The 10,891-nt window shown below is 33.6% G+C and overlaps 1 long non-coding RNA gene across 1 annotated transcript; it reads left to right on the forward strand.

Moving 5' to 3' along the window:
• Window positions 1-5,878: 5,878 nt before the first annotated feature.
• LOC133666311 (uncharacterized) lies at window positions 5,879-10,677 on the forward strand. Its single transcript, XR_009830324.1, has 3 exons — window positions 5,879-6,644; window positions 7,875-8,142; window positions 9,788-10,677. It is a non-coding gene; the product is annotated as an uncharacterized LOC133666311 (long non-coding RNA).
• Window positions 10,678-10,891: the final 214 nt, after the last annotated feature.

Raw genomic sequence — 10,891 nt, forward strand, 5'->3', positions numbered from 1 at the left:
ATCTGAAATTTTAAAAAATAATAATTAGTTCAATTTCGTGACTCATTTGTTACAAATATGTATTTGAAATTTTGAAAGGTAATGATATATATGATACATAAGATATGATGTAATGATATATAAATGACAATGATACCGATTATTTTAAAGTTGAAATTTCATGATTCTTGATGAAACATGCATATACATCAAATTATATTCAATTTTCGAAAATTCACGCTATATGCAAAATATATCTTCGAATTTATTTCTTCTTTTTTCAAGATGTCACTCTCACTTTTGCTTGTAGAGTTGTTACTCGTCCTCGAATCTGACCGCTTCTTTCGATTCATTTTCGTCGACGAAATTTCCACTAGAGATGGTTGAAACAAAGATGAAAAAGGTGGAAAGGATGAGAAAAAAAGGACGAGTATATCGTTTCGCAGGCTATCGATTCCGATGTGGTGAAACGACTCCCGGGAATGACGAACGGCCGTGCGTGCCACTCGAGGACAAAAGTTTCGTATTCCCGCGGTATTCGTCGCCCGTTATTTATTTCGACAGCGTATTATTGTTGTTGTTTATTATCTGAACTTCGGTACATTTAACTCACCATCGTTCCACCAAAGGGGGCAATACGAGAGATGCGCATTCCCAACCAGAGGAATCTTTCCATCGGTTGAGAAGTTAGATGAAGGGATGAAATAGAATTCGATTGTCTCTCCCTTTGTATATATATATATATATATATATATGTCGTATTCTGAAAGTTAATATTCTTTTTTTATTCAAACATTAACAATGTGCATATCATATTTCGTTATTGATTCAAAATTTTTAACAATAAATTTTTAACAATAAAATTTTTAACAAAAAATTTTTTAAAATAATTATTAATTAAGTATTGTGATTTTTAGTAAATTTATATATAAATAGAAATATAATGCGAACGTTATACTTAACAAAATTAAATTTGAAATTTTTCGAGTTATTTCGAGCCATTAACAATGGCAATATGGAACCACATTTGTTTTTTTTTAATATTGATTTTTTTTAGTATCTTTCTGAAATGATAAAAATAAATAAAAAGATTATACAATGATAATTAAATATAATAAATATTAATATTTATTTGTAAGTTTGGTTAGAAATAAAAGATAAACCATTTCTTAAAGTTAATAGTATATAGATTCATTATCACATATCATATATTTTAAGGAATGAGTTTCTCTTATTTTTAAGCAAAGTGAATATTAATATTATCACTCGTTTAATCGTATTGTTTTTGGATTTATATTGGATTTATGATTCGACATAAAGTTTACGTTTACATAATTCGAGATATTAATTTAAAAGGGCATAAATGTATAATATAAATGAGGAAGACAAGTTTGGTTAATTTAGGTTAGGTTTATCATATGATTTTATTTGAGTTTTTTTAAAAAAATGAGAAAAAGAAAAAATATATCGATTTTATACTTTATTCTTGAATATATAAAAATATGTTCTATAAATAGTATATCACTGCTTAGCATTAATAAAGATATAATTCAAAATATAAATTATAGAGAGACTGAATTTACATTTTTAAAAATATCAAATACAAATCTTATTAATTATTATTATTAAAATTAATGTATACAATTATTAATTAATTATGGTTTTTCATAAATTTATATAAAAATAGAAATTATATTCAATAAAAACAAATTTGAAATTTTTTGAATTATATGATTATTAATATCAAGCAGTAATGTATGCAAATTCATATTCAATAAATAATACGTACTAGCATATCTCTCATTCAGTTTCGTTTCTCACAACAGATTTAACCATGATCTTTAGCTGGAATTAAATCGATCACAATGTTATGTTTGTATGATTATTATCATATACACGATTCAAGTAGATGCAACTCGCGATCGAATCATTTCGCTACAGTATACACATAGTGGCAATCGTGCAAACAGGTGGTGCGTACGATTTACGCTCGTAACCAATGTTCTGTCCAAATGCTCGCGTGTGAACGCGTCCTGATTTTCGACCGTGCATCTGCCTTGCGATAACTATCGATCCTGTGCGACTCATCGATTGTTCCGCGATCGTTTCGGTCGCACGTTAGGTTGACAACGAGCGGTATACCAGATGGACATGGCCGCGAATCGACTTCAGTTTTGTTTCGTTTCACCGTGTCGCTTATCGGATTTCCTGTTCAAATATCTTTCGTTGCATCGCATTGAATCGTTAGCCACTTCCGGAATATGTAAATAAACGATCGAGATTCGTCAGTTCGTTTGAATTTTTCTTCTACTTTTGTGACATTTGTGTGAAGATTCAAAAGTATATAACAGTTTAGAATATATAGATATAAATTATATGATATAACAGTGTCTTTTTTGTGATAATTATATGACAAATGTTACTGAATTTGATATAAACACAGCTATAAATATAAAATTTAAATAAAAAATTTTTTCATTCTTTAAATATTATAATGTACATTTTACTTTGAATATTTTATTATGCATTTTAGATTTTTGAACATTTAAATTTTTCATAAATGCATAAACATCCTAATAATAATAATAAAATGAAACTCCATACATCAATAAAATAACTTTTTTTTAAAGATAAATGTAAAGAAATTTGTCGAACATAATATTCGCTTATAAATTTATTCAAAAATAAGAGACACGTTTCTTAAAATATATTACATGATGTTATTGATAATCGAATAGATTAATTCAAGTTAGGTTAGGTTAATAAAAAAAAATCTATATAAATTTACGAATCACTGTACATACATAGAAACATCATTAAAAATAGCATGTTCAATAAAATATTTCAAGATCATCGAAATCGATGAAGATATCATTCCATAAACATCAAAAATCACGAAACATCGAAACGATTCCTTAATAACCTTACCTCAATACAACTCACCGATTGTAATTTCTAGGTAAGGTTTCTCCATGTTTCACGAGAAATACGCATACGATATCGTGCAGACGAGAACAGCCGATTCGTACGTCCGCACAATCGAAGGAGGAAGGGGGTCGGAACAGCGAGATTTACCCCAGAGCCCCGGGCAACCGCAACCCCCCGAGCGATTTCGATTATCGATAGCACTCGTTTTAAAACAGCCTGTGTGTCGATTCGTCGGTCTCCAACGCTAGCCCTCCGTCCCCCCTTTCCGCTGAGCAAAACCCACCCCGGGTTCTTTTTATTCCCTTCTCGTTGACGGACGCGACGCGACGCGACGCGATTGTCACATTCAGAGGGGGTGCAGTGGCCGTGGTCCACCCCGCAGATGCTATTCCAGATTCGTTCGATCGGCTTTCCGATTCGCGGCTTCCGATTCTCGGTTACTCGTTCGTAAACACCTGCGGCTATACCCTCTAAACCCAACAGTATCGTTCCCGCTCTCTTTTACTTCGTTTCGTTTCGTTAGCAGGCTTGTCTGCTGTTCGCCTCACTCACGTATTGGCGTTTCGAATTCTTTGCATTCATGACTGTCTATTCTATTATTCCACTTCGTTTTATTCCAGTAATTTTTTCTTCTATGCTTAGAGAGAAGAGGGATTGCTTTCGTTTGCTTTGCCAGTGGTTGCCTAATAAAACTGGAAAAAATATAAATTGTTTAATTATATTTGGTAATGAACGTATCATTTTTTTATTTTTGTAAATAATTAAATTTAGAAATGAAATAAAGGATGCACGAATTTATAATCAATGTACAATGGTTCTCAATCTATAAGTCATGTCTTACAAAGGAATTTTTAATAAACGAATATAACATAACCAATATCGTCTCGTTTGTGACGTAAATGGCGTTGTCGAATCTTAGAAACTCGCTCAAAAAATATTCGACATTATCAAGTTTAAATCTTCTAATATAATATAATTAGAATATAGTAATAAGAATTTGTTATATATTTTTTTATACTTTATTCAAAGCACGTGTTTAGAACTTGTAATATATCAAATATACAGAAGTCTTCCAGAATCCAGAATGCCAGTACAGGTTAAAATACACTTATTGTTTCGATATAATTACTTATTTGTTTCAATCAATACATTGCCATTATATTCTATAGATATATTAAAATTTTTCCACTTTAAATTAAAATAATTTCGTTAATACTAATTTCTTTAAATTTTTTCCTTGTCGCGTATAGGTTAAGTTGTTAAGAATATTACAAGTCGCGATTCCAAAAGGTTAGAAGAGACTGATCTAATAAAATCGAAGAGTTGTAATATATCAAATATACAGAAGTCTTCCAGAATTCACGATACCAGGTTAAAGTATACTTATTGTTTCAATATAATTACTTATTTGTTTCAATCAATACATTGCCATTATATTCTATAGATATATTAAAATTTTTCCACTTCAAATTAAAATAATTTCGTTAATACTAATTTCTTTAAATTTTTTCCTTGTCGCGTATAGGTTAAGTTGTTAAGAATATTACAAGTCGTGATTCCAAAAGGTTAGAAGAGACCGATCTAATAAAATCGAAGAGAGTGCAGCGATACTGGTGATCTTGACTGGATATCGTTCCATTAGTGGCCGGGTCGACAATAGACCCTTAGGAGGCGATAAGGCGAGCGACTTTCGACAGGGTGGTGAAGCGTTCGCGTCCCATCTCGTCTTTTCCCGTTTAGTTCTCGTTTGCTCTCGAGGGAACGATCGCTCATCTCTCGAAACACCGTTTGTTCACCGCGCGGTCATACACCCTCCATCTCCGACACGTAATCTTCGCTATTCCGTGTCAACTATCTCGCATCGATCATACCACTGATAGTATTAAATTCCTCTTTCCCGTTGAAAAAATGTCGTCGAACCGTCTTATCTTATCACTTCTGTAACGAAAGAATCGTCAAGATACGTTTAGACAAAAAGAAGTTGAATGTAATCGGTCATAGAAGATGCGTTTTATTGTTATTCTATAAAATATTTTATGCGAAATATCGTGAAAAATATTTTAAAATTTTCAAAGTTGATTTCATGCATCCAATTCAATTCAAATTTTTATTAAAATTACATTCTTCGTATATAGATTTTTTTATAAAGTGAAGTCCTTGTGAAGATTATTTTAATTGATATATTAACAAAAGTAGGGATAAATAAAATAGTGCTTACTTAAATAATCATCTTGTGATTTGTTCTTAAACTTATTCACATCAAAAGAATACAAATTTTCGCGAAAATTATCTAATTACTTATTTTATTCATAAGTTACTTCAACGAAATTAAAATTAGAAAACGATCCAAAATCCGTACCAAAACTTCGCTCCTTTTTATCAATATCTGTCTTTACATGCAACAACACTTAATATAGAATTTCTTTTCACGTATCTATAATACACTCAAATTGAACCGCTCTTTAACTTTTCTACTTCAACCGTCTTCACTTTTTCTCTTTCTCTCTCCCTCCCTCGATCTTCCCTTCCTCGATTTTCCTCAAAAAAGAAAAATCCCCCTGTCGCTAACTTTTTACCACGGACGATTTCCCGCATAAGAAATATGAATTGTTAATAGGTGGTAAAAGCAATTTTGTGTTGCTTCACGTAACGGAGCATCGATATATTCTCAGCAGAGTGTATTCGTCCCGCGGCAAATCGAGTCAAGTCGGTTCAAGCGGACTATGTAAATCGGGCCGATATCCCATCTCAACCACGATCCGCATACATTAGTTTTTATTTCGTTTCGCTCTTCCCTCCCTTAAGTGGTCATTTTCATAAAAAGGCCCGCTCAAACTTGCTTCCTCTCCTCTTTTTCGACAGGTTAAAGATCGTGACGAGCCACCTACTTTTAATAAACGTAACATTGAAACGTAAACGATAATTGTTCGCCAAATAGAAAAGATCCTTATTAAACAAAAATTATCGATAATTTTTTTAATACTATTATTAAGATTATCGCTTTGATATTGTGAAATTAAATAAACGCTTAACATTAAGTCTAATTTTATCCTAGATTAAAATTAAACGAAAACTTATTTAATTATCAATCGTTAATTTAATTACGATATATTTGCTACGTGTTTAAACTAGTTTTCTTAATCTGGTTAATCAATCGTTCGTAACAATAAGTCAGATTAAAACTAACCTGATTTAAAACTAACCTAGTTATTTTTGTAAATACCTATTTAACGGCCAAGTAAATTTTAAATTGCGTATTTTCTAGCATAACCTTTTCACAATTTCGATTAAATGTCAAAAATCTCACGCGAAATATTCGAAAGCACGATCGAAATTATCGATTTAGACCTGATCGGCGGTTGCCCTCCCCAGGACTCGACCCTTCCGGAGGGAGTTTTGTATGCGGATCTAATTACTTCCGGTCGGTCGTTCGCGTCGCTCGATACACGTATATCCGGAATATCACGAGTCGAATCTGCGCGGAGGACGACGTCCCACACATCTGCTCGAATCCTTTAATATTTTTTCTCTCTCTCTCTCTCTCTCTTTCACACACAATCATCGCGTTAACACGCGTTTCGCGCACTTCTCGCTTTCGAAACGTGTATAGTACGTGTAGCTTCGAGCCTCGTCGGTAAATTGAACGCTCGATCGGTAAAAGCTCGACGAAACGAGATTCGAGATGGGTGGTTCGACAATGAGGAGAGTAATGCTCGCGCTAGAGAGGAGCAAAACTGGTGAGTACCGAGTTAGGAATGCTTTGAACTTGCCGCAGCTTTGTCGCGTATCTCTTACACCCTACGTTCCATACTCGACAGCATTGCATCCCACCGTTTAATATTTCCAAAGTGCTTCGAGGAAAATCGACTGAATCACTGAAATAGATATAGCGGATGATGTTCTTTTGACTCGCTTCATCGATCCTGATTAGATTGAATACATGTAATAATTTAAGGAAATGGAAGTACTCGAAATTTTTCTAGTAAAATTCTATATTTAGAATATATTTCTCGAACCTTCTTGAAGTCTTATTATGAACATACATAGATGATTTTGAGAATAAAACTCTCGATATTTTTTCGCAGGTAGAAACTATTTACTGTTAAAGCGATCGTTAATTTTCACTTTCGATCGAAATTCGTATTCGTACCGTTTCAAGATCAAATTAGTCGCAAGTTGGACACGTTTCTTACGGATTTCTTGCGAGGTGGAGAGACGGAGAAAGTTGATAAACGAAGGAAGGAAGGCGACACAGAGAGGATAGTAATATAGTTGAAGAATCCCCGCGTTGCTTTGACGCTCGTCACTCTTCGGGATTACGGTTAAGACGAAGGTGGTGGTCGTTCAACTTTCAGCGTCTCTGGTCGCTTTCTAAGCGCAGTCGCCTGTAAAAAATGCAAAGCTCGCTTTTTATTTACTCAAAGCCGAAGTAGAACGAGTACAAGCTTTGATCTTTTCGAAACGTCTTTTTTCGAATCTACTTTTTCTAGATCGAATAAACAAATATATAGAAAAGCATATAAAAACTTCGATTTCGTACCAAAAATTTTCCTCTGTATAATTAACCTCGAGTGAATTCTTTCCAAATAAAATTTTCTTACAAAAAAAATTCGTATAAATTCGTGTAACCCGATAAAACATAAAAATAAAATTTGACGTATCGTGGCAATAAATTAATCGATCGGAGGAAAATTTCCAAATTGTTTGTCGACAACGAGATATAATTAAATCGCCGCTATAAACTCGACAATGACGCAACAACGATGGAACAAAAATAAAATTTGAATATCGATGGCAGATAACGGGGTGAATCATTGACAAAATTTCGTTCCAACGAACCAGACTCGTATAATTCCATCGTACTCTCCACTCGTTTTCTAAACACAACGGATCCTTTTGAAGCGAGATAAGCGGTCATTTTTCACGGATATATATAAATGCAGGTTATTAATACGTTCGTATTACAGGGCACATAGAGGAGGTAATTAGTCGATGGTTCATCAGTCACTCTGGCACATAAGAGCCGTGCATCCCTGACGCATCCTCTCGAAGCAAAAAACTGTTGATCCTTTCCTTGAGAGCAGCAACGACCCCCAGGATGCATTAAGGAACTAATGAAACGTCGGATCGGGACGTATCCTCCTTGAGAGAATCTTCTGGAAGGAGGTTTCTCTGGAGGAGAGAAGGATGCCGAGTGTGACGATCTCTGTCGATTAGTTAATCGCCTTGCTCGAGGTAGATCGATTATTCAAATTCATTGTCTCGATTCGGCCTTTTATAGCTGGTAATTGGCGTTTCAACGAGATGCGCCTGAAAATAAAAAAAGGAAAAAATTAAAAACACATCAAGTGTTCCCGTTCCCCTCCCCCTTTTTTGATATAAAAATAAATTTCCTTCGAGCTTTCTAATGTCCTGGATCTGTATCTTTCTTAATGAAGGCAGTTTAATAATCGGTAAGGACTGGTAATAACGAAGATAAAGACACACCCTTGCTACTCCCTGGTGTCGCTTTCATATCATTTTCCTTCCCTTTTGTCCCTGCTGAGCAACCTGGAAATGAACTCGACGAAAATATCAAACTCGAAAGAAAGGATTCTACGAGCACATGTATCCATCTTATCGGTTCCATTCAGTTTTAAATTTTATGAAATTTGCTGTAATCAATATGTATATACGATCTGCATCCGCAAAAAAAAAGAATATTTTGAACATTTAAAAACCAAAAAGCGATAAAAATAATAAGTAAATAAAGCAAAATTATTGATATAAATAATTTAAGTTTTACAATTTACGCGTGAAGAACGCGTCTAAAGAAAGGGAAAAAGGCGAGAGAGTCGTATTTCACTGTCCAACCTATCGCCTCGATCGTTTCGAGCGATTTGGCGAAAGGAGGAACGTTGCCGGCGTGGAAAGGTGAGCTTCCACCTTTCCACTTGATGGGGGTGGTTTCTCGGTGATAAAGTGCAAGGAGAATCGCGCACGAGGTCACACCGACCGGCGTCCCCATTGGCAGCCCAGTTTCGAGCTGGATTCGTGATTGGTCGAAGGTCGTGGGTCGCCTCACCTACCCTCCATCCAACGTGACCTCCCACGCGAACCCGCGAGATAACTACTACCCTTCCACCTTTTCCGGGTTTCGCTCACAGCACACCGGTTCGTCCTTTCTATCCTATCATCTTCCAAGCAATCGTGGCCGTAACTACCATCTCATATCATGTTCTTTTAAGCCTCTTCTCTTAACCTTGGCCCACAATGCCATCGAGATTTGCAGAGAAAGGCGGTTACTCTGATTATTAGCTGGATAATTGGGTGAATTATTCGGTTGTTGAAATAATAATTTGATTCTTTGTAAAATTAGTAAATAGGATATATATATATTTATAATTGTGGCAATTTAAAGGTAGGTAAAAGGTAGTGTTAATAAATGATACGTATGAAAATTGATGAAGAAAATAGGAAATGTAAAATAACGTTTTATCGTTTAAAGAATATCTAAAAGAATAAAATTGAATAAGTTCTTTTTTTACAAAAATTTTTGCTTCGAGTTATTGATAACAAAGAATATCGACCAATCGCAAGTTATGTAAATTTGTCGAATTCATATCATTTCGATCCATTTCTTAATAATCCTATTTGATGTGCATCAATTAAAAACAACGTGAATACGTGTTAAATATTATTTTATTATAAAGAAACAAATTGAAAAATGAATTGTAATCTAACCTAATTTGTCATAACCTATCTTAATATTATAAATTCGATTGTTTTTCACAAATTCAACATAAATCGTATCGTAACTATAATATTCATTTATCCAATGATTTATAGATAATCGTATGTATATCTTACATTTACAAATTTTGTGATAAAAAATTTCCAGCATTGACTCTTCGTAAAGAGATTAACGAAGCAATAAATGGATTTCTCGTATTAAATGAGGAAGGACAAGCAAAAGAGAATCAACACGTTTGAAAAAGGATCAAGCGGTGCATTATTGAGGATGGTTTGATAATTAATTAGAGTGGCAGCGGCGGCAATGTAAACAGACATTCAGTCGGCGAAGCGGTAGATTCAGTTCGGCCGACTGGAAGATTTCGGTGTATTCGGTTTGGTCTTTGGGGCAAACATAATCGACGTCGATGCGTTCTCCCTTGAGAATCGTCGACGTCGATGTCTCGACATAGTTGGCGACGAAATGGACGCGCGAATCTGTTCGAGAGAGAAGCTAAGTTTCTCTCGATCATCGCCAAAAGTTGTCGGTTCTCCGCGATGAAATAATTGCACAGATGGTCGTTCGATCTCTCTATTTGCGTTATGATTGGTCATTTTCAAACATATATGTGTATATATATATATATATGTCTAATGCGTACGCAATATTTAATATTTGATCACACTAGCAGAATAGATCGATTCTGTCGTTTGAAAATTTTCTGCCAACTATTTCTTTGCGACCAATTAATATTAATTTCCATTAGTACTATCAATATTTAAAAGTAAATATGCGCACGCAAATATCATTCACAAATGAATGTCGGAATGGAATTTCAAATGGAGGATCGAAAAATAGTTTAATAAAAATAGTACTATAATTAAAGACAATATTAATTAATTTTTCCTTTGTGATTCGTTATCCTTTATGTTCATCTATTTATATTATTTATCTATTACAATTTATCTACTTACATTTAAACTTTTTATTACTTATAATAAATAACGAAACATAAATTTTATGAAATATGTTTATCCTCAATAAATATAATAATTATATAACTTTTATCAATTCCTTCTCCTGTCTAAATTTATAATATAATTATATATTATATTATATAATATAAATATCTCTAAATTTAAAAATAATTCCATTTCCTTCCCAAATTCATCAATTCCTCCTCCTCCTTATTTTTATCCATTCCACCTCTTCCATACTTTTACCAATTCCTCCTCTTCCTTATTTTTATCAATAACGAAACATAAATTTTAA

This window comes from Apis cerana, linkage group LG6 (assembly GCF_029169275.1).
Source record: "Apis cerana isolate GH-2021 linkage group LG6, AcerK_1.0, whole genome shotgun sequence".
Classification (NCBI taxonomy): domain Eukaryota; kingdom Metazoa; phylum Arthropoda; class Insecta; order Hymenoptera; family Apidae; genus Apis; species Apis cerana.